Here is a 24,076-nt window from a genome sequence, read left to right as displayed (position 1 = left end):
ACATACTAATCAGACCATCTAATGATGAAGAGGAGAGAGTCCTGAAAGCAACAAGAGAATAGTGAAGTACCACATAGAAAGGAAGCCACAGAAGACCAAATGCTGACTATTCGTCAGGCACCATGGAAGTAGGAAGGCAGTGGTACCATATATTTAAAATAAGATTGCCAGCCAAGAATTCTTTTTCCAGCAAAGCTGTCCTTAAAAGTGAGGGAAAATTTTAAATGTTCACAGATAAGCACATGTTGAGAGAATTTGTTAACAAGACATCTGTCCTACAAGAAATACTAAAGGGATTTTTGTCAACTGAGAAAAAAAAAAAAAACAGAAGAGCAGGTCTGGAGGAGGGCACAGAACTGAAGAGTATTAGTAAGGATAAAAGGAGAAAGAGAGAACATAGATCTGACAATGTAGAGTCAACCAAAGGATAAGATGGTTGAATCAAGAACCGCCTTTACAATGATAACTCTGGATTAAACTCCTCAATTAAAGAACATGGATTGGCAGAATGGATTAAAACATATGATCCATCTATATGCTGTTTATAATAGACTCATCTTAGACCCAAAGATACAAATAGATTGAAAGTTAAAGGATGGAAAAGATAATCCATGCAATAGTAACAAGAGAAAGCTTGGGTAGCTAAACTAATATCAGACAAAATAGTCTTAAATGTAATGATGTCATAAGAGACAAGGAAGGACACCATATATTAATAAAAGGGGCAATTCACCAAGAAGAAATACTAATCATAAACGTTTCTGCATCCAATCAGGGATTGCCAAAGTACATGAGGCAAACACTGGCAAAACTAAAGGGAGAAATAGATGTTTCTACAATAATAGTGGGAGACTTCAATACACCACTCTCCTCTATAGATAGAACAACCAGACAGAGGATCAACAAGGAAATAGAGAACCTAAACAATATGATAAATGAATTAGACCTAACAGACATATATAGATTGTTGCACCCCAAAACACCAGGATATATATTCTTCTCAAGTGCTCCTGGAACATTGTCCAGGATAGATCATATGCTAGGGGCACAAAACAGGTCTTAATAATTTTGAAAAGACTGAACTTATTCAAACCACTTTCTCTAATCATAATGGAATGGTGCTGGAAATCAATAACAACCAAAGAACAAGACCCTTCACAAATATATAGAGGTTAAACAAAGCACTCTTAAACAATCAATTGGCCAAAGAAGAAATTGCAAGATAAATCAGTAAATATCTGGAGACAAATGAAAATGATAAACATCATTTCACACCTATGGGATGCAGTAAATATGATACTGAGAGGGAAATTTATAGCTCAAAACACCTACATAAAAAGGAAGAAAGAGATAAAACCAAAGACCTAACTGAACAACTGAAGAAACTAGATAAAGAGTAGCAAACTAACCCTGAAGCAGGTAGAAGAAGAGAAATAACAAAGATTAAAGTGGAAATAAATGAGTTGGAGAACAAGAAAAAAAAAACAATAGAGAGAATCGATAAAACTAAATTTGGTTCTTTGAAAAAATCAAAAAGATTGACAAACCCTTAGCTAGACAGACAAAATGAAAAAGAGAAAAGATGCAAATAAATAAAATTAGAAATGAGAGCAGGTGTCATTACCATGGACATCAAAGAAATTTTTAAAAAATCATAAGAGGATACTATGAAAAACTGTATGCCAACAAACTAGACTACTTAGATTAAATGGACAATTTCCTAGAAACACAGGAACAACCTATACTAACTTTAGAAGAAACAGAAGACCACAACAAACCAATCATACGCAAAGAGATTCAGTCATCATCAAACACCTCCCTACAAAGCAAAGCCCAGGACCAGATGGCTTCACGAGGAAGTTTTCCAAACACTCCAAGAACTGACACCAATCCCACTCAAACTTTTCAAAAAATTGAAGAAGAGGGAACGATACTTAACTCATTCTATGAAGCAAACATCACTCTAATACCAAAATCTGATGAAGATACCACAAAAAATGAAAACTTAAGACCAATCTCTCTAATGAATATAGATACAAAAATTCTCAACAAAATACTTGCAAAGCCCATTTTACAGCTGGTGGGTTTCCACATCATTTCAAGCGTTTGAGGGATGGAACAGGGTCAGAGCAAGATGGAGGAAAGAAAGTGTTCGCTCCCTTTTCTGGGATCACTGGCTCTAAACCCATGTGAAAGCAGAACCAAAGAGGCTTGAAGATGTATCCTGGTGAGGTCATTTGCATCCCTGTGTCATTTGCTTACCTGAAAAAGGCCCCCGGAACATGCTATGTCGGCCAACACGTTCTTAACCCTCAGCTGTCTGGACCTGAATTGCCGAGACCCCTCCGTCCATCCTCAGAGAAATGCTCTATGGTGCCTAGAACTCAGATGTTCCAATTCCTCACTAATTTGTTTAAGCCATTCACATTAATTCCCCCAGAGGTCCACTTCTTAGTCTACAGAATTATGAGGTGGTCGTAAAAGACCTACCTGGACTGCGCAAGGAACTCTGCACGCCAAGTGCTGCACGGTCCCTAGGAAGGGAGCCCTATCCCATGGGGGTGAGGGCACAGGCAGCATTGAATTAACAATTAAACAATTTCTTAGTATAGCTGGGCATCAGTCCCCTCATCTCTAAAATGGAAGAAGTAAAAATTAGTAACTGACACAGGTATGCTAAGAACCAAGCAAGTCCATCTTTTTTTTTTTTTAAATGTTTTATGATAGTTTATTTTGCTAAATTTTATAAGGAAGTAGAAGTCATATATTTTGGAAAGGTGTACATTTCTTATATGCCATTTTTGGAAAGCCATCTGATAAAGACATCCAAATCTTGAAACATGTTGAGACCCTTTAATAATAAACATATTCATAGGAATTAAGCATAAGAAAATAATTGGGCAAAATGTAAGATAGTATATTTATTACACTCAAAAGGTTGAACATAACCTAATCATTTACCAAGATGCCTATTGATTAAATAAATTATGGTACATCATTTAATGAAAAACTTAGCAGTTGTTAAAAGAGAACATATCAGTCAAGGTTATTCAGAAAAACAGAATCAAGATATATTATATAATATATTTTAAGGTATTGTCTCATGAGACTTTGGAGGCAGGCCAGTCTGAATCTATAGGGCAGAAAAGCAAGTCCATCTTTGAAAACACTAACCCACTGCATCAAACACCATTAGTGTTTAATTAGTGGTAATTATAACTGAGTGATTAATATAAAATTTTAAATTTTAAAATCTATTTACTCAATTAGGTGTTCCAGAGGAAAACCCAGCTAAGATACTTGAGAACAAAAAATAATAATGATTATACCATTACATCACCCTATTTTCCTCTTATGAGAGATGGTTATATTCTTACAGATTTTCACAATAAATTTGAGAATGCAACAAATACACTGTCGTTCCTGATTGACCATTAGGACACTGAGGCCTGGCAACATTGAATGTCTGTCTTTTCCCCCAGCTGGTTGGCGGCAGGACCCTGGAAAATTTCCAAACTCCCTGTTGTACAACCCAGTTTTTTTCTTTCCACGTAACAATAGTCTCTTGATACATTTTCAGTACCAGCAATTCAGTTCATTCAACATTATGATCTGGAAAAAAAAAACAACAACAACAAAACCTGACCTCTTCTGAAACAGAGAACTAGAGGCACAAACCTTTTCACGGCTAGATGTGCTGGAAATTAAAGAAGTGACTGTCCTTCATAATTCACACTCAGAAGTAGTGAAAAATAATCCGTTCTTATCTAGAGAAAAGAAAGGGAGTAATTTATAGCCAACCATGAATACTTAATCATTAGGTCCAGTGACGTTACAAATATTAACACAGCCAAAATAAATCAGCCGTAAATCTGTGGGAGACTTCAACATGGCATCAAGAAGATAAATCAGTGGGGACTGGCATGAAAGAGTCTGCCTGTGAAACAGAATTATTAATAATAAGCAGTGATTCTCCACCCAGCCTTCCCCATACCCATTCCAAAACCGCATCAGCCTGGTAAAGAAAGTAACAAGCCTGTACATTTTATAACCAGCAATTAGAGTTCTATAGCAATTCCAAACACATTAATTCCTCCCAAAAAGCCCCAGGTTGTCTTTCTGTTAATTTTCCAGTGGATAAATTTGCTACTGTGTGACAAGTTTAGTAAAACTTCATTAATTGAGACTGCCCAGGGTACAACGGCCTGAGTTAGTGAAAAGTACAAATTCTACATCTATAATCAAGGAAATGTGTCGCTTGTACTTCCAAGAACACATAGTAATTGGAAATAGATTAGCAGAAGTTTTCTTTGAGTCACTGTCTACATTTAAAAGTGAAAATTTTTATTTTTCACTATTTTTAGCTGAAAATTATTTTTCCATGGAGTTTCTTAGATCTGTTTTAAAACAAGATTTTGTTTATGATCATCCTAGTAATTTTTGCAAATGGCACTAGAAACAATCCAGACATTTAAAAAAAATCTTAAATGTTTCTCTTCCATATTCACTTCTAAAAGCTCCATACACTACATATTTTGCTTAGGACTCCTTTGTGTCTTAGGTAACCTTTAGGCCAAGCTTTAGCCCAAATTAGTTCTGACTCTTTCTAAGTACGCTCAAGCAAATGCAATCCCGAATGCGTATTTCTGCTTCCTAGCTTCCTTTCCTTGCTCTAGTCCCACCACCTCTTTGGTCCTTTGATGAAGTCATGTGGATCCTGCCACAGTTACATCCTCTAAATATTTAGTAAACATACTTATTGTTTGTCCATTCAAAAGACCCTCTTCTTCTCACCTACGTGCGCAGCAAACAAAGCTCGCTCTTCCTAAGCAAGTGCAGTGGCCGGTACTTCCTGGCTTTTCTTTCAACATCCTGGTCCAAGTGTGGGCCATGCTATCAGGAGCCAGGAAAAGGTCACTGTCCAGGTCTCCCATTTATGCTCCACTGTTGCACACCTGGGTGGAAGCACCTCCACTCAGAACATGTGAGAGCATTGGGAGACCTCTTGTCCCTGGTCCGCCAGCTTGTGCAATCCACAGTCAGGCCAATGTTGGTGTGCCAGAACTCACTGGCATGCCGGGAGGGAGCCCCCAGGCAGTCTGAGCCCACCATTGTAGATGAAGATTCTAGAATTGCAATAATGACGCCATCCCCCACGAGGTCACAACGAAACCATGTCTGAGCTGGGATTCAGACCCAAGGCCATCTGATCTAAACCTCCTGGTCTGCCTAGAAGGGACAGGGATTTCAAAAACTAAGTTCAATGTAAGTCCTCATTGGAAACCTTTCTAGAAATACCAAACAGCATCTGCTGCTGAGGCAGCGACGAATACAGAACATGGGTGAATCTCTTGGCAGTGAGGATCCTATAAGGGTTGAGGACTCTTTATCTGAGGTAGAAGGAGGAGAAGGTACAGGAGATTGAGCAGATGCAGACGGGGTCCACAGAAAAACATGAAGATGGTTGCCTTACAATAAATCCATGATATCAGCTTTATATGACTTAGTACTTTTCCTTATGCTAAAACTACAGTTAAAATGAATGCATATTTTGCTCACTGTTCTATAGAGACTGGTTCCTTTAAATAAAAAGGAACATAGAGACAAATGATATATGATAAAAAACATAGATTTTGGAATAAAATAGTTTTGATCTCAAAATATGTATCAGCTCCATTCTAGGCAAGAGCTCGTTGGCATCGAACTCCTCAGCAAAACTCTGAGATAATGATACCTGTTCTACATAAAGTTGTTGGGTAGAGTAAAAGAGATAATGCAACAGATTTCTCCTCCTGCTCTCTGATATAGAGTCGATGCTTGGTATAGATGAACAAATCTTCCCTCCCTTCCTTCTCTTATCACTTTCCTGCACCTAAAACCAAAGTAAGTGTCAAAGGCCCACGTTCAATCCTGAGTCCAGCAAACACAGCAAATGTTATTGTGGATGACTCTGTGGCTATTTCCCAGCTGTCACTTGGGACCTCCACCCTGGGAGGAAACGAGAATAATCCCTGCCACCAGCAGCTGGACATCCAGAGCCCCTCAGGAAGTGCATGGCACATAGTTCCCTACCTTTGTGACTTTAACAAATGATGCTAACAAATCATGTTAATTGTGAGGACCTTAATTCTCTTACATTTATTCGCTCTACAAATAATTATTAAGCAACTTTCATGTTCCAAAGCTGAGGACAGAGGCACAAACAGGTGGAAAAGGTCCATGACCTCATGAAATTATATCTTAGTGGGAGTAAAAATAAGAAATAAGCAAACACTTAAATAAAATAATGTCAGACAGTGATTCGAGCTACGAGGAAAATAAACAGGCACAGATGGGGAGGGACATTACTTGAGGATTCTTCTAACGCCGTGTGACTGGCATTGTCCTTCCCACTAGCACTTGTCCTGCAGGCTCCTGAGGCTGGCTGGGTATCTCTGCCAGTGCCGCCTGCCTGTCGGCCCTCAATTCTGGGACACAGAAGGGTGGTCTGACCTGGACAGTGAGGGGTCGCAAGCGGTGATGAAAGAAACTCATGCTTTGGAGGCAGAAGTCTAAGGTCTCAGTTTGCTCTATCATTTTCTAAATAGCGGGATATGAAGCACATAAATCCCCCTCTGAACTGCAATTCTCTTATCTGTATGGCAAATATTTATGAAACCCCAGGTTTATTTATAACTCTTTTGCAATATTCTCATCATTTGCCCTCCCTCAACCAGGCAGCTTGGTCCATAGGAATCCCCAACAAATCTTGTTAAAATGCAGATTCTGACTCAGTTGGTCTGGGGTGGGGCCTGAGATGCAGTTTCTAATGAGTTCCCCAGGAGATGCTATTCTGCAGGTCCAAGATCCAGTTTTAAACAGCGAGGAGCTTTTGTCCGCCGCCCCGCCGCGCGGTGCCCACGCCCCGCAGCAGCCGACCCGCCTGCCCTCCTCTCCCCTCTTTCTTTGTCCGCCGGCCCGCCGCGCGGCGCCCACGCCCCGCAGCAGCCGACCCGCCCGCCCTCCTCTCCCTTCTTCCGCCTTCACCGGCTCCTCCGCCACCGGCCTCCACAGCCTTGCCAGCCTCACCTTTCCTCCTCCAGAACAGCTACTGGGGGAGTGGAGATAATACAGAGCAGCTCCCGGAGCCACGAGGGAGAGCAAAGGGACGGCGTACCCCATCCTGGAACGGCTGACTATCTGGGAGAACCAGCTCCGGTGAGATCACCAAGGGGCACGGGCTTTCCTGGGTGGGACGGCAAGCGACTGGAGTCCCTCCCTTCCACCTTCCCAGGCCAGCTGGTAGAATTGGACAGGCGGTCCCCTTAGGCCGCGGCGGCTGGTGCCCCCACCACGCGAGGCCTCCCGGACCAACTGAGAGAGTTGGGTCGGAAATCCCCAGACTGCGGAGAACAGTGACCGGGGGATCCCTTCCAAACACGTGACTCCCCAGTCCGGCTGGGAACGGTGCACTCTCCCGGGCTGCGACAGCTGGCGCCCTCCCGCCACACTTGGCACCCCGGGCCGACTAGCTAATTCGGCCGGACGCTCTCCCGTGCTGCGGCGGCCGGCGACCCTCCCCGCATTCGGAACCCCAGGCCGGCTGGCACTCTTCCAAGACGCTTCGGCTGCCGAACCTCCCCTACGGCGAGAATTTTCCAGACTTAAAGGACCCACAGCAACTTTCACTGGTGGAACCCGTAGACAAATGTGTGCCACGAGCACCACCTACTGGGCAGGATAAGAAAAACAGAACCCAGAGATTGCACAGAAAAATCTTTCAACCTGTGGGGTCGAACACCCAGGGAAATCTGACTAAATGCCCAGACGCCAGTAAACAGTGAGGAGCTAGATGCACATTACTACCAGAAAGGGACAGTACAGCTGAAAGCAAAAGGAGAAAAGGAAAACAATCCCTTCCTGCTGAGGTTGAAAGCCTGGAAAGCAAGGGTCTCCCCACCCACCACCCAAGCTGAGAGCATAATTGCCCTACTGGGGATGTGGGGACAAAAGAGACAGAGGACACATGAGGAATGAGTTTTGGTGGAAAATATCCAGAAGGAGACAGATCTGCAAGACCATGGGAAAAGAGGCAGTGACTGAGTATAGAGACAGTTCAGCCTCCCTCCTATGGCACCATCTCTGCCAGCACCCAGGTACTGCATGGACATTGGCACCTCTAAGTGAGTGCACACCTTGGCACCAGGAGCTCTGCTGACTCTTCTTCCTGATGTTGCATGGCAGAAAGTCTCTTTGGACAGTACAGCACTTCTTCTGTTGACTGGTGAATCCCAGCTGGGCCCTAGATATTGCTCCCTCTCCAGGCAATAGGAAACCGCTATCACCACCATTACATGAGTTGCCAGGGTACTTGTAAACCCCTGAAAAATCCAATCCATCTCTGAGCACCTAGTTTGGTGGTGACTGTGCTTATGGTACTGGTAGTACAGATGGTGCTGGGTGTTGGCTTGGATGATGATGGTGATGACATGGTGGCCATAGTGGTGGAAATGATAGCAGTGGAGACAGAATGGTGGCAGAGTCAGTGGTGGCAGTGGGTGAGGGAAATGGTGGTGGTGTTGGCTGTCATGGGACTAGCAATGGCAGTGGTACTGGTGGTGGAGCTGAAGGTGATGATGGTTATGCTGGTGAGAGTGACAGTGATGCTGATAATGGCAGCAGCAATGACGGTGGTGATGGTGATTTTGATGGTAATGGGATTTTAATGGGAAAGTCTCTGAACCAGACTTGGAAGGTCTTGATGGGAACCACCTTAAGATCCCCACTAAGCCAGAACATGATGAAACACAGCTCATTGCATCCTAAAATGAGGCTAATGAGCCCCAACCCACAGGTTGCTGTGCATGCTCTGTGAAGTCATGCCTATCACAGGACCTGAAGACTGTAAAGGACCATAAACATCCAACTCACTATAAACCTGCATGCCAAGATCACAGGGAATCTATGCTTGTTTATCTCACTCAGATTATTCTAGAAACTAGTAGCCTCTGCCTACAACTCTTCAAAGTAGATTCTGTGGTGCTCAATTTTCCTAAAGGAGGTATTTCTAGCCAGTGGCGTATTCTGAGCATGCTCGATCATGCAGCTCTTGCTGCAGCCTACTTCTTCACCCCCAGGACCAGTCCTGCTTAAATCTCAGATCCTGTTATTCTTCCCAGCGGACAATTAAAAAAAAACAATTTGCCTCAAAGTTCCCTCAATAAGGTTCCGTGAACAAGAGGTGTGAGGAATTAATTATAAACATTCTCTTTATCTGGCCTCTCCAGCATCAGACGACAAAAGAAAAGGGCTGGGGGTGGGGGGGAAGCCCCTTTCAAAGGGACATTTTTTTTTCACTAAAAGCTCCCCAGACACAGTCCCCCAAAGAATGCAAATGCTTCAGATTAAAGTCATGACAAACGATCTTGTCTAGAGACAGCTCCCACTGGACTTGGGGACAGCTGTGATCTCCTAAGCTAAGGAGGTAACTCTTCGGAGACAGTGGATGACAATCACACATGTAGGGCCTTGACTCCATCCACTGAAACAAATGCATATCTCAGTGCCACTGAGGAAAGTCAGGAGATAAAGGTGCTCTTTGGTTTAACAAGGAAAGAATTCCATCTTCTATCATACCCTCCCCCAAAATGTTCTCAAATACAACTTCATCACTCTTCCTTTATTTCTTTCATTTATCCATCTGTCTCACTACATACTTTTCTATTTGGCCTACATCTACTACGTTATAAGCACTTTGGTCCAAAAGGTGTTAAAAAATAACAAGACAGTTCCTAGCCTCAAGGTCACACAGTCATCAAGACATAGGTATGTTTACAAAAAATAAATGAATAACAAACGACAGTGTGTGTTCATTCATTCCCTTAGCCAACATTTATTTAGGGCCTGCTATGTGCTGGGCACACTTCTAGGTCCTCTAATGCAATGATTAAGCACTTAGGCCTTGGTGTAGAGACACGATGAATATTAGCCCTGCCACTTACTATCCACGGAACATTGAACAGGGTACTTAAATTCTCTAAGCATCAATTTTCTTTCTCCTCTCTTTACAGGATCATAATATCTGTGTCAAAGAGTTGGTGTAAGGATGAAATGAACCCATGAAGCATAACCATAAGTCACCAAACACAGCAACTGGCAGACAGTGCTTAGTCAGTGGTGACTAGTATTGCTCTCGCTGTTGTTACTCCTTCATGGGAAGGAGATGGGGGCACAAACGGTAAACTGGTCAGGTCTGCTTGGGACAACCAAGGAAGTCTTCACAAAGAAGTAACCTGAGAAGGTTCCTGAAGAAGAGGGGTCAGTAAGATGGAGAACAGAGAGAAAGTCCAAAAAGAGTGTAAGGGTGTGAAGGGGTGGAGCAGCACGGTGTGCTCTGGAAGCTGCGGCCACTTGGTGTACACTGGAGAAAGCAAGCAGTAGGCGAGACTGCAGAGGTAACTGGGGGAGAAAGGGGCGAGACCACCAGAGTGAAAAAGAGAAGACAGACTGAGGGAGGTGATAAAAGAGGCAGGACTATGAGCGCTAAAGTGACTATCCCAGGTGGAGATGATGGGGGTAAGACAGGTGGAGAAGTGGGGAGCCATAGAAGGGGTGCTGAACAGGCTGAAGGGACAAGGGGGTATGGGGAACAAGAGTCCAAGATGATGGGAGGTTTCTGGGCCCTCCTTAGAGAATCAGGAGGAATATTGTGAGTTGATGACTATAACTCTGGAGATCTTTAGTTGAAGATGCCTCATCAACCCAAACAAGGAATCTCTTATTTTAGAGAGTCTACAGTACCCATGGAGGAAGGCAGATTCCAGACAGCTAACACTCAGGGGTTCTGGTTATAGCCCAAACTTCGGCCCTAGCTAGATGGCATCACACCACAGATATGGTGTCTGCAAGAGGAGTTGATTATCACCATTACTTGAAAAGAATTACCAGCTGCCCACAGAGGCCTCTCCCCTTGCCAGGCATTCATCCAGCCTGTCTCCTTTGGAACTGATAGTCTATTAGATGGAGTTCACTCTTCTCTTCTCAGTCTGACATTCAGAGCCCACCCTTACCCAGTCAGCTAGTTCCCTAGACCACATTGCATTCCAATACAAAGCAAAAAGGCCTCAAACATACTCCCAGGGTCTGGAACTGATACATTTTTATAAAAAGATAAATATTTTATCTTTTCTTTTAAAAAATGAAGCTCTGTTAATAGCGGGCCATGTTTATGAGCTGTCCATGCTAGAGGTCATCAGTCTGACACAATCTCTAACAACTCCTCATGTCTTAGGCCTGATCTTGCTTCACCAAATGACCTGCTTGGTCTTTACATGCCCTCGGTTTGCACACAGCTCATTCAGTCCTTATGATAACTCTATGAGGCTGATTATTCCCATTTTCCAAATAAGGAAACTGTAGGTCAAATATGGTGTACTTGTCAGCTATTGCCATGGTAATGCTACATAACAAAAAAATCCAGTGGCTTACAACAGAAGCCTTTTTTTCCTAGGCAGGCAGGTCTGCAGATTGACTGTGACTTGAGTGGCCGAGGCTGGGCAGGGTGGTGGCTGTGCTTCAGGCTGTGGTCCGCTGGGCTTGGCTCCAGGGTGCAGCTGGGTCCAGATCTGCTGCCCAACATTTGTTCTGGGCACACACTAAAGCTGCTACAGATATGCAGCGCAGCCAGTGAGAGTCAGAGACCAATTCTGACCATGAAAGGAATTGACTTTGACGGTGAAAAGACGGTTGAAACCATTCCCTGAAATCCCAAAGCCATTTCTGTTCAGATGCTGTGCCATCTGACTCACAGAATGAAATTGCCATCTAAGACCTAATTTTCCCATGTTACCCCGGGTAGAGGAATTGAATACCTGACCAAATTATTTGAAATGTACTTGATTTTTAAAAAGAGAAACTGTGTTCACATTATATTTACTAGTTTGCATTATTTAGATTACAGCTTACCATAAAAGCATGAAAGAATATATTTAGTCAACACTTAAAAATTAAGTGAAACATGGGAAAATGTCCAACATGGACACAGAAGTGGGGGGTGGGGGGTGGGGGGGGTGGGGGGGTGGGGAACAGGGGGCAGGGGGCGATGACCAGAGAGATGGAAATGCTTTTCTACTAACATGGCAATTTATGAACTCTTAATTGTGGCTTGATTTTACTGATTGCAATTAGAACGCTCTCTCTATTGGGGGGATATGGTTATCGGAATTCCAGTCTGGGTCAAGTAGACACTGAATGTCTTTAACAAGAAGTCGGATGAAAAACAGGAATTGAATACCCTACCCTGTAAAGATAAGGAGGGGGTGCCATATGATTTCCTGATGGGCCTAACTGGTTGGAATCCAGGCTGCCCGAGCTCTGAGCTTGTTCCTCCATTCCTTCGTTAAACATATAAGGGAACTTCTCTGTGCCAAGCACTTCCTGCACTCAAGGAACTGATGGTCTAAAGGGAATAGACAGAAAGGTTTTGCATATACTGGGGGATTGAATCACATCACCCACAAAAGGCATGCTCAGGTCCCAAAAGGGATAGTAAATGGTATCAGGGTGGGTTTTAGTCCATACAACTGGAGGACTTATGAAGAGGAAAGCCGGAGGACGGAACAAGAAGTCAGAGTCAGAAGGAGGCAGAGAGGAGAGAGAGATGGCCATGTGTGAGGCTGGCCCTCACCAGCAAACCCCTGACCCTGGGAGAGAATGACTGTGGCCTTGATTTCAGACCCCTAGCCTTCAAAACCATGAGACAATAAATGCCTGATGTTTAAGCCAACCCATTCAGTGTTTGTCAAAGCAGCCTGGCAAACTAAGACATACATATAAAAATACATATCTATACTATATAAACACTGTATATATATATGTCAAATGTGAAAACATTACTTATATTTATATATCACACGATAATGAGGTCACGTACACTCCAGCAAAACTTGAGATCTACATACCCTGAGCCACAGGACTCTCGGGCCCAGTTAGAGCCACATTAACAGACATCAGCTCAAGAAAAGGTCTGTCCACAATAGCATTGGTCATAATAGCCCCAAATGAAAAACTGCCCAAAGACCCATGAACCAAAACATATGCACATAAATTGTGACACATTCGTCCACAGAAACACTGTACAGTGCCGAGAGTGACATATTACAAGCCCACACAGCATGAGGGAAGAATCCTCGCTAAGCTGAGCCAAAGAAGCCAGAGGCTACAGAAAGCACCAGCAGCGTGCCATTCATCGAAAGCACAGAACAGGAAAAGCACCGTCTCCTGTGGGACGTCAGGGCAGTAACCATCCACGGGGTTGAGGCAGCAGCAGCAGTGAAGGAAAGAAAGCGGCGGAGGGCCTTCTGGGAAGGCCAACGCTCTGTTCACTGATCTAGGTGCTGGCAACATGGGCGATTGCAGTTTGTGAAAATGCATCCAGCTGTATACTTACGTGCACTTTTCTGCAATAACACTGTATGTCACTCAGAAGTTAAAGAAAAAATACTGAATACAATAAAGTAAATGAGTCTGCCCACGTCACAGCCTTAGCATTTTCTGCTTTGCCTTCTCTGTCCAGGGCCTGGAGCGCTGTAACATGAGCCCTGGGCTAACAGGGCAAAGCAGACATTCTCATTCCCATAACAGATCAGCAGGCTGATGTACCAGTGTGTGACTGGGTGTGTCTGTGTCTGCTTTCTGGTTATTTTATTTTCCACTCCTGCAGCAGAAAGAGGAGACACACAGGGCCTTAAGATTCTTCTCTGAAGAAGGCCCTTCGAGTTCTGATTAGCTGCAACACAAAATGAAGCCTTTCAGTGAATGGAAACAAGGCGAGCTTTCATGGGCCTATTACCCCAGGGCAGCCGTGGTATTTTGATTCACCATGTTTGACCTTAAAAATGCTTTGTATTTTGTCAAGGAAATAATTTTCACCCAGTCAGGCTGCAGGGGCAGCTAATTGGTGTTTAATGGCATTTATTCTTAAAGGAGGCCTGATTAAATGGACCATGTAATTTTTTACCAAATCAAGCAATTCACCCAATTTTCAAATGTGCTTAATAAGCCAGGCCCGAGTCATTACCGCCTGCCAGCTGAGGGACTGATGCTGGTGGCCAGCCGGATTTCAGTGTCCTGCCGCCATGCTCGGTGTGGGCTGCTCCGACCCTCCCACCTGGAACAGTTTTCCCTACCCACCCCCCTAACCTACACAGACCTGCCTCATTCCAGAGCTTCAATCTGCAACCCCACCTCCTTCTTGGAATCTTCTCCATCCGGAATTTTCTCCAATTTAGTCCCAGATTAACTCTCCCTTCTCTGAGCCACTATAGCTCCTGGTCTGTGTCCCTTGTCTGGAAACCAGTGCCGATTTCCGGACTCTTTATTCTTCCATGCATGTGCCTCTCATGACCCCAATTAATTTGCAGCCAATGTGAGTTCAGAGTCCATTCTTACACTTTTGTTTCGCCTCAGAGCTCTTCACAGTCATAAGGACAAAGAAGGGCCTCAAACATGCACAGCTAGTGCTTTAGGCAGATGCGCAGGTGTCATGCCCACCACTGAAGGGTTGCATGGCCTTGGGCGGTTAATTACCAATTTTCTTCTCTAAGCCTGAGGTCCGTCACTTTTAAAAGAAATAAAAAACTGTTATTCTTTGTCTTCTTTGTGTGACTCTAGTGGGAGTGAAATAAGAAAATGCAGTGGTTCTCAAGTCCTAGTAGGCCTAAAAATTACCTGGAGTGCTTTTAAAAATGAAAAATCCTGGGCTGTATCCTTCTTTTCCCTCCGAGATTCTGACTAAGTCTAGAGCGACAGCTGGCACCTGAACTTTACCAAGCACCCGCCCAGGGTGACCTAGTGCAGGTGCTTCATGGCACCCCTCTTTGAGAAACATTGAGAAGATGCACGATAATCACAACAATTACCATTAGGATTAAAAGACAAGTTATATTGAATGCTTGATGTTGGGGTTTAACACTCCACCCAATTTAAGAACAATTTGAGAACAAATCAAGAGATAAAAAAGTAAACTATGTAGAGGTCACAGTGTCACCTTTGTTTTTCAATAAAAGCTGAAACCGGAAAATGTGGTTTATTATCTGTAATCAAGAGGACTTCCTAATACCAATCTCCGTGATTAGAAAAATCCGCACATCCTTCCCCAGCGAGAGTGTTCTCCCCCATAAAGTTTACAGCATGGAGACACAGAGCTGCCCTCACCCTCCATTCCCCACCCACTGACCCCCACAAAAACCAGAGAGTAAGAGGTAGAGTTAAGGATGTGCAATTCCTTGTCAATCCTACGAGCCAAGCAGTGGGAAGCCATCGTGTCCCTGTCTAGAGAGGACGCCTTGGAAGTGAGGGGCGAGCACACCCCCAATACCTAACACAGGCCAGCGTGCCCTCCTTAGGTACCCTGTCACTTAGAGCTCGTAAGGCTCTTACAGGCGAGGGGCATGGGGCACAGCAGAGTGCTGAGCATCCCCAGGTGACGGACAGGTGCTCTTTCCTCCCCGTTCCCAGTCATGAGCAGCGGCCCACTGATTTCCCATCACTGCCCCTTCCTAATTCCCGTCACAACGCTCACCGTGTTTCCGTCCACTCTGCAGGCCCACACCCTGCCCGCCCGCCCACTCCCGGTGCCCCCTCAGCCTCACAGCAGGGCCGCCTGGAGCCCAGCCTCGCCTCTTGTGGGGACCCCTTCCTGGCCTCGCCCCTCATGGGGGATCCCCTCCCTGCCCTGCCAAATGGGCGCCAAGTCAGCCTAAACTCACGAAGGTGAAACGCAGATGGAAACAGCTATATGTTAGGAATGGAAATGTGCCTTCATGTGGCAAGTGCCCCTTTGGGGACCCCCTCCCCATGGAGTGTGTGGGCACTGCCCCTCTTGACCTCAGGTGACCTTTGCCTAGCCAACCCTGTGACCCATGCTGCCCCTTATCCTCAGGCCCTGGCACAAGGACACAGCCCGGGGTGCGGTGGCCGCCGTCTCCCACCTTCCACATGGGTCTAAGCACTGTGCCCAGATGCAGAAGAGCCGAGCCTGGGGAGGGAAAGAGCACTGCGGACAGTCTTGAGTGGCTAGATTGAGCATTGCTTGGATCTGTCCAAACCCTAAGTGTTTTTCTTTCTATGACCCCTAGAGCTCCTTTCCTGCGCTGCCGTTTGGTTGGGGCTATGTCCATTTTAGCAGGAAGCCTGACGGCCATGCCCCTTTGCAGCTCACAGCCTGGTCCCTGCTGCGTTCATGCTGTGCGGATGACCGTGTGAGGGCCTTGCAGACGCTGAGCTGAGCCTAGACATACAATGGGGAGAAAGAAAGATCCAGGCCCTACCCTCAGGCTGTTGGAATCCAGGGGATTCGGGGAAGGAAGCTGTCAGTGGAGGGGGCATATGTTCAGGGCTATGGAGAAGACCCCACCAGCCGCCCTGACCCCGTCACATCACCCCAGGCCCCAAGATGCCTCTGTCCACTTTTACCTGAACTGCTGAGGGCCCGTTCCCAGGACTGTCCTGTTCTCTGCATCCTTCTTCCCTCTGCCTTTTACCCACACTGAGGTCATAAGTGCTCCTTTGAGCACTTCCTCTCTATTTTCCTGGTTCACAAGCAGCATAGGGTGGGACCCCTTATGTTTCTCTTGCTGAGAAAGAGGTGAGGAAACTGCTGACCAGCTGAGACTGAAAAGTGAAATCGCCACAACTTGGAAGGTCTCTGCTGCCAACAAAGCCCCACACAGGGAGCCCTCCGAGTGCTCAGATGGCCTTGCTCTCTTTAAAGATGCGGGAGGTCCTTTCCTTTATGCTGAAATAGGAGGAAAGTGTAATAGAGGAATATTGCAAGAAGGTCTTACCTTCTCGGAGCCACCCCTTCCTCTTTGGGAGCTTAGATTCCCCACTTACTAGCTGGTAATTTAGAACAACTTAAAAGTTCACCAAATCTCAGTTTACTCACTTGCAGAACAGAAACAGTAACACATTCTCTCGAATAGGTTTGGTAGTAAGGTTGCTTATGACAATCCACGTGATTCCATTCAAACCAGGCCTGGCAAGGGCTTAAAAATTCTAGGTGTTATTACATGAGGCTTGTGACTTGATCTTCCTGAAGAAAGAAGAGTGAGGTGTTCCGAGGTTTTGAAGTGACTCATGGGCTCTCAACAGAAATCAAAGACTTTTAAGAGAGAACGGCATCCCTAGCAGAATAAAAGCCAGCTGAATAAGAAGACATAACACTTGCTTCAGTGGCTCATATCCCCACTGCAACTCCGCTTTCTCGGTTTAAGGGAAAAAAAACAGCCAAACAAAACCCTTTTAGTTTCTTTTTTCATTTTGTTTCTTTTATTCCTGTGTCTTTGTTCCATGCCTCAATCACCCCAAATCTCTCTTCTCCCAGATGTGCCTTCATCACCACTCCCCCCGAGAAGGCTCCTCGCCACAGCTGCAGCTGGTCCTCCGGCTGACTGCCACCCAGAGGTGTGGATCCAGAGTCAGCAGGGACCACGGGCTCACTGAGGGCTACCTTCCTCCAGGACCCCACCCTGCATCTCCCTGCAGACCGGCTGTCCACTGCAGTCCGCTCTAACAGGCACAACCTGCCAGGTCGGTTTTCCTTCGGCAGCTAGAATGTTTTTTGTTTTTTTTTATTTTTTATTTTTTTATTAATTAAAAAAAAATTAACTAACAAAACATTTAGAAATCATTCCATTCTGCATATACAATCAGTAATTCTTAATATCATCACATAATTGCATATTCATCATTTCCTAGTATATTTCATCAATTTAGAAAAAGAAATAAAAAGACAACAGAAAAAGAAATAAAACGATAATAGAAAAAAAAATTATACGTACCATACCCCTTAACCCTCGCCTTCACCTACCACTATTTCAAACCGAATTTATTTTAACATCTGTTCCCCCGTTATTTATTTTTATTCCATATGTTCTACTCTTCTGTTGATAAAGTAGCTAAAAGGAGCATCAGACATAAGGTTTTCACATTCACAGAGTCTCATTGTGAAAGCTATATCATTGTTCAATCATCATCAGGAAACATGGCTACTGGAACACAGCTCTACATTTTCAGGCAATTCCCTCCAGCCTCTCCACTACATCTTGAACAACAAGGTGATATCTACTTAATGCGTGAGAATAACCTCCAGGATAAACTCTCGACTCTGTCTGGAATCTCTCAGCCATTGATACTTTGCCTCATTTTACTCTTCCCCCTTTTGGTCTTTCAGCCAAACATTTTGGCTGTTTCTCTCAGTTTCTTGATGTTAATTCTCAGCTCATTCTAGGGTTTTTCTCATTCCTTTGATGTTGAGTCTCAGCTCACTCCAGGATCTTTGTCCCACGTTGCCAGGAAGGTCCACACCCCTGGGAGTCATGTCCCACACAGAGAGGGGGAGGGTGGTGAGACTGCTCATCATATTGGCTGGAGAGAGAGGCCACATCTGAGCAACAAAAGAGGCTCTCTTGGGGGTGACTCTTAGGCCTAAATTTTAAGTAGACTTGACCTATCTTTTGTGGGTTTAAGTTTCATGTGAACAAACCCCAAGACTGGGCGCTCAGCCTACAGCTTCGGTTGTCCACACTGCTTGTGAGAACATCAAGAATTCATCTTGGGGAGGTTGAATTTCTCCCCACTCTCACCATTCCCTGAAGGGGGCTTGCAAATACTTTTTCAGTCACTGATCAAATCATTCTGGGATTCATCAGGGGATCACTCTGGACAAACCAACAAAATCTCATGTGCTACCTGAGATTCCAAGTACTTATGACATTCAATCAAACTATTGACATTAGTTATATTAGGAAATGCTCTAGTCAAAATCTAAATTTTGTAAAAAATAAACATTTTTTGCTTTAGTCTCACACATAATGTGACATTTTAAAGTATGAGATATCATCTATTTTCAGCACCCTGCATTAATGACAATCCTTTGTTCTTCCTCATGCAAAAACATTTTTAAAATTTGTACATTGTACATTTCACTATTATTACACACTCTAGGCATTCCTAGATTATACCATCTCAATCTTTAACATCTATCTTTCTTTCTGATTACATTTATGTCCCCAGCCCTCCTCCCTCTATCATTCTCACATGCAGCTTCATTCAATGTTTTAACATATTTACATTACAATTAGGTAGTATTGTACTGTCCATTTCCGAGTTTTTGTATCCAGTCCTGTTGCACAGTCCGTATCCCTTCAGCTCCAATTACCCACTATCTTACCCTATTTCTATCTCCTGATGGTCTCTGTTACCAATTACATATTCCAACTTTATTCACTAATGTCAGTTCATATCAGTGAGACCATACAGTATTTGTCCTTTAGTTTTTGGCTAGTCTCACTCAGCATAATGTTCTTTAGGTCCATCCATGTTATTACATACTTCATAAGTTTATTCTGTCTTAGAGCTGTATAATATTCCATCGTATGTATATACCACAGTCTGTTTAGCCAGTCGTCTGTTGATGGACATTTTGGCTGTTTCCATCTCTTTGCAATTGTAAATAATGCTGCTATAAACATTGGTGTGCAAATGGCCGTTTGTGTCTTTGCCCTTAAGTCCTCTGAGTAGATTCCCAGCAATGCTATTGCTGGGTCGTATGGCAATTCTATATTCAGTTTTTTGAGGAACCGCCAAACTGCCTTCCACAGTGGTTGCACCATACGACATTCCCACCAAAAGTGGATAAGTGTGCCTCTTTCTCCACATTCCCTCCAGCACTTGTCATTTTTTTTGTTGATAATGGTCATTCTGGTGGGTGTGAGATGATATCTCATTGTGGTTTTGATTTGCATTTCTCTAATGGCCAGGGACATTGAGCATCTCTTCATGTGCCTTTTGGCCATTTGTATTTCCTCTTCTGAGAAGTGTCTGCTCAAGTCTTTTTCCCATTTTGTAATTGGGTTGGCTGTCTTTTTGTTGTTGAGTTGAACAATCTCTTTATAAATTCTGGATACTAGACCTTTATCTGATAAGTCGTTTCCAAATATTGACTCCCATTATGTAGGCTGTCTTTTTACTTTCTTGATGAAGTTCTTTGATGCACAAAAGTGTTTAATTTTGAGGAGCTCCCATTTATTTCTTTCTTTCTTTCTTCAGTGCTCTTGCTTTAGGTGTAAGGTCCATAAAACCGCCTCTAGTAATAAGATTCATAAGATATCTCCCTACATTTTCCTGTAACTGTTTTATGGTCTTAGACCTAATGTTTAGATCTTTGATCTATTTTGAGTTAACTTTTGTATAGGGTGTGAGATACGGGTCCTCTTTCATTCTTTTGCATATGGATATCCAGTTCTCTAGGCACCATTTATTGAAGAGACTATTCTGTCCCAGGTGAGTTGGCTTGACTGCCTTATCAAAGATCAAATGTCCATACATGAAAGGATCTATACCTGAGCACTTTATTCGATTCCATTGGTCGATATATCTGTCTTTATGCCTGTACCATGCTGTTTTGACCACTGTGGCTTCATAATATGCCTTAAAGTCTGGCAGTGCGAGACCTCCAGCTTCGTTTTTTTTCCTCAAGATACTTTTAGCAATTCGGGGCACCCTGCCCTTCCAGATAAATTTGCTTATTGGTTTTTCTATTTCTGAAAAATAAGTTGTTGGGATTTTGATTGGTATTGCGTTGAATCTGTGAATCAATTTAGGTAGAATTGACATCTTAACTATATTTAGTCTTCCAATCCATCAACATGGTATGCCCTTCCATCTATTTAGGTCTTCTGTGATTTTTTTTAACAGTTTTTTGTAGTTTTCTTTGTATAGGTCTTTTGTCTCTTTAGTTAAATTTATTCCTAAGTATTTTATTCTTTTAGTTGCAATTGTAAATGGAATTTGTTTCTTGATTTCCCCCTCAGCTTGTTCATTGCTAGTGTATAGAATCACTACAGATTTTTGAATATTGATCTTGTAACCTACCACTTTGCTGTACTCGTTTATTAGCTCTAGTAGTTTTGCTGTGGATTTTTCAGGGTTTTCGACGTATAGTATCATATCATCTGCAAACAGTGATAGTTTTATTCTTCCTTTCCAATTTTGATGCCTTGTATTTCTTTTTCTTGTCTAATTGCTCTGGCTAGAACCTCCAACACGATGTTGAATAATAGTGGTGATAATGGACATCCTTGTCTTGTTCCTGATCTTAGGGGAAAAGTTTTCAATTTTTCCCCATTGAGGATGATATTAGCTGTGGGTTTTTCATATATTCCCTTTATCATTTTAAGGAAGTTCCCTTGTGTTCTTATCCTTTGAAATTTTTTCAACAGGAAAGGATGTTGAATCTTGTCAAATGCCTTCTCTGCATCAATTGAGATGATCATGTGATTTTTCTGCTTTGATTTGTTGATATGGTGTATTACATTAATTGATTTTCTTATGTTGAACCATCCTTGCATACCTGGGATGAATCCTACTTGGTCATGATGTATAATTCTTTTAATGTGTTGCTGGATTTGATTTGCTAGAATTTTGTTGAGGATTTTTGCATCTATATTCATTAGAGAGACTGGTCTTTAATTTTCTCTTTTTGTAATATCTTTGCCTGGTTTTGGTATGAGGGTGATGTTGGCTTCATAGAATGAATTAGGTAGCTTTCCCTCCACTTCGATTTTTTTGAAGAATTTGAGCAGAGTTGGTACTAATTCTTTCTGGAATGTTTGGTAGAATTCACATGTGAAGCCGTCTGGTCCTGGACTTTTCTTTTTGGGAAGCTTTTGAATGACTGATTCAATTTCTTTACTTGTGATTGGTTTGTTGAGGTCATCTATTTCTTCTTGAGTCAAAGTTGGTTGTTCATGCCTTTCTAGGAACTTGTCCATTTCATCCACATTGTTGTATTTATTAGCATAAAGTTGTTCATAGTATCCTGTTATTACCTCCTTTATTTCTGTGAGGTCAGTGATTATGTCTCCTCTTCCATTTCTGATCTTATTTATTTGCGTCCTCTCTCTTCTTCTTTTTGTCAATCTTGCTAAGGGCCCATCAATCTTATTGATTTTCTCATAGAACCAACTTCTGGTCTTATTGATTTTCTCTATTGTTTTCATGTTCTCAATTTCATTTATTTCTGCTCTAGTCTTTGTTATTTCTTTCCTTTTGCTTGCTTTGGGGTTAGTTTGCCGTTCTTTCTCCAGTTCTTCCAAGTGGACAGTTAATTCCCGAATTTTTGCCCTTTCTTCTTTTTTGATATAGGCATTTAGGGCAATAAATTTCCCTCTTAGCACTGCCTTTGCTGTGTTCCATAGGTTTTGATATGTTGTGCTTTCATTTTCATTCGCCTCAAGATATTTAACTATTTTCTCTTGCAATTTCTTCCTTGACCCACTCGTTGTTTAAGAATATGTTGTTGAGCCTCCAAGTATTTGTGAATTCTGGCACTCTGCCTATTATTGATTTCCAACTTCATTCCTTTATGATCTAAGAAAGTGTTGTGTATGATTTCAATCTTTTTAAATTTGTTGAGACTTGCTTTGTGACCTAGCATATGGTCTATCTTTGAGAATGATCCATGAGCACTTGAGAAAAAGGTGTATCTTGCTGTTGTGAGGTTTAATGTCCTATAAATGTCTGTTAAGTCTAGCTCATTTATTCTAATATTCAAATTCTCTGTTTCTTTATTGATCCTCTGTCTAGATGTTCTGTCCATTGATGAGAGTGGGGAATTGAAGTCTCCAACTATTATGGTAGATGTGTCTATTTCCCTTTTCAGTATTTGCAGGGTATTTCTCACATATTTTGGGGGCATTCTGGTTTGGTGCATAAATATTTATGATTGTTATGTCTTCTTGTTGAATTGTTCCTTTTATTAGTAGATAGTGTCCTTCTTTGTCTCTTTTAACTGTTTTACATTTGAAGTCTACTTTGTTGGATATTAGTATAGCTACTTCTGCTCTTTTCTGGTTGTTATTTGCATGAAATATCTTTTCCCAACCTTTCACTTTCAACCTATGTTTCTCTTTGGGTCTAAGATGTGTTTCCTGTAGACAGCATATAGAAGGATCCTGTTTTTTTAATCCATTCTGCCAGTCTATGTCTTTTAATTGGGGAATTCAGTCCATTAACATTTAGTGTTATTACTGTTTGGGTAATACTTTCCTCTACCATTTTGCCTTTTGTATTATATATATCATATCTAATTTTCCTTCTTTCTACACTCTTCTCCACACTTCTCTCTTCTGTCTTTTCATATCTGACTCTAGTGCTCCCTTTAGTATTTCTTGCAGAGCTGGTCTCTTGGTCACAAATTCTCGCAGTGACTTTTGCCTGAAAATGTTTTAATTTCTCCCTCATTTTTGAAGGACAATTTTGCTGGGTATAAAAGTCTTGGTTGGCAGTTTTTCTCTTTTAGTAATTTAAATATATCATCCCACTGTCTTCTTGCCTCCATGGCTTCTGCTGAGAAATCTACACATAGTCTTATTGGGTTTCTCTTGTATGTGATGGATTGGTTTTCTCTTGCTGCTCTCAAGATCCTCTCTTTCTCTTTGACCTCTGACATTCTAACTAGTAAGTGTCTTGGAGAACGCCTATTTGGATCTATTCTCTTTGGGGTGCCCTGTACTTCTTGGATCTGTAATTTTAGGTCTTTCATAAGAGTTGGGAAATTTTCAGTGATAATTTCTTCCATTAGTTTTTCTCCTCCTTTTCCCTTCTCTTCTCCTTGTGGGACACCCACAACATGTATATTTGTGCGCTTTATGTCATCATTCAATTCCCTGAGCCCCTGCTCAAATTTTTCCATTCTTTCCCCTACAGTTTCTGTTTCTTTTTAGATTTCAGATGTTCCATCCTCCAGTTCACTAATTCTAACCTCTGTCTCTTGAAATTTACCATTGTAGGTTTCCATTGTTTTTTTCATCTCTTCTACTGTATCTTTCATTCCCATAAGTTCTGTGATTTGTTTTTTCAGACTTTCCATTTCTTCTTTTTGTTCATTCCTTGCCTTCTTCATGTCCTCCCTTAATTTATTGATTTGGTTTTTGAAGAGGTTTTCCATTTCTGTTCGTATATTCAGAATTAGTTGTCTCAGCTCCTGTATCTCATTTGAACGATTGGTTTGTTCCTTTGATTGGGCCATATCTTC

At 42.7% G+C, this 24,076-nt stretch overlaps 2 long non-coding RNA genes across 7 annotated transcripts in view; one reads left to right on the top strand and one right to left on the bottom strand.

Moving 5' to 3' along the window:
* The window catches only part of LOC143686528 (uncharacterized), a 92,807-nt gene extending 87,694 nt beyond the window's left edge, over nt 1-5,113 (bottom strand). For 2 of the 3 annotated variants that reach the window (XR_013177243.1, XR_013177245.1), the window contains exons 1-3: nt 4,795-5,113; nt 3,679-3,767; nt 2,491-2,634 (exon numbers count right to left, since the gene is read on the bottom strand). This is a non-coding gene — a long non-coding RNA (uncharacterized LOC143686528). The remainder of the gene's footprint in view (nt 1-2,490; nt 2,635-3,678; nt 3,768-4,794) is intronic. The other variant, XR_013177244.1, reaches the window with a different exon arrangement.
* Nucleotides 5,114-5,158: 45 nt separating this feature from the next.
* On the top strand, nt 5,159-17,579 carry LOC143686527 (uncharacterized). Of its 4 annotated transcripts, none has more exons than XR_013177241.1 (3): nt 5,159-5,265; nt 10,050-10,296; nt 17,363-17,579. It is a non-coding gene; the product is annotated as an uncharacterized LOC143686527 (long non-coding RNA). The 4 variants fall into 4 exon arrangements; XR_013177239.1 differs by lacking the exon at nt 17,363-17,579 and adding an exon at nt 13,106-13,747 and having other exon boundaries at nt 10,050-10,433; XR_013177240.1 differs by lacking the exon at nt 17,363-17,579 and adding an exon at nt 13,106-13,744.
* The last annotated feature ends 6,497 nt before the right edge of the window (nt 17,580-24,076 follow it).

This window comes from Tamandua tetradactyla, chromosome 6 (genome assembly GCF_023851605.1).
Source record: "Tamandua tetradactyla isolate mTamTet1 chromosome 6, mTamTet1.pri, whole genome shotgun sequence".
NCBI classification, from domain to species: domain Eukaryota; kingdom Metazoa; phylum Chordata; class Mammalia; order Pilosa; family Myrmecophagidae; genus Tamandua; species Tamandua tetradactyla.
Note: the sequence above shows the minus strand (reverse complement) of the source record. Positions and strands in the feature narration are given on the sequence as shown.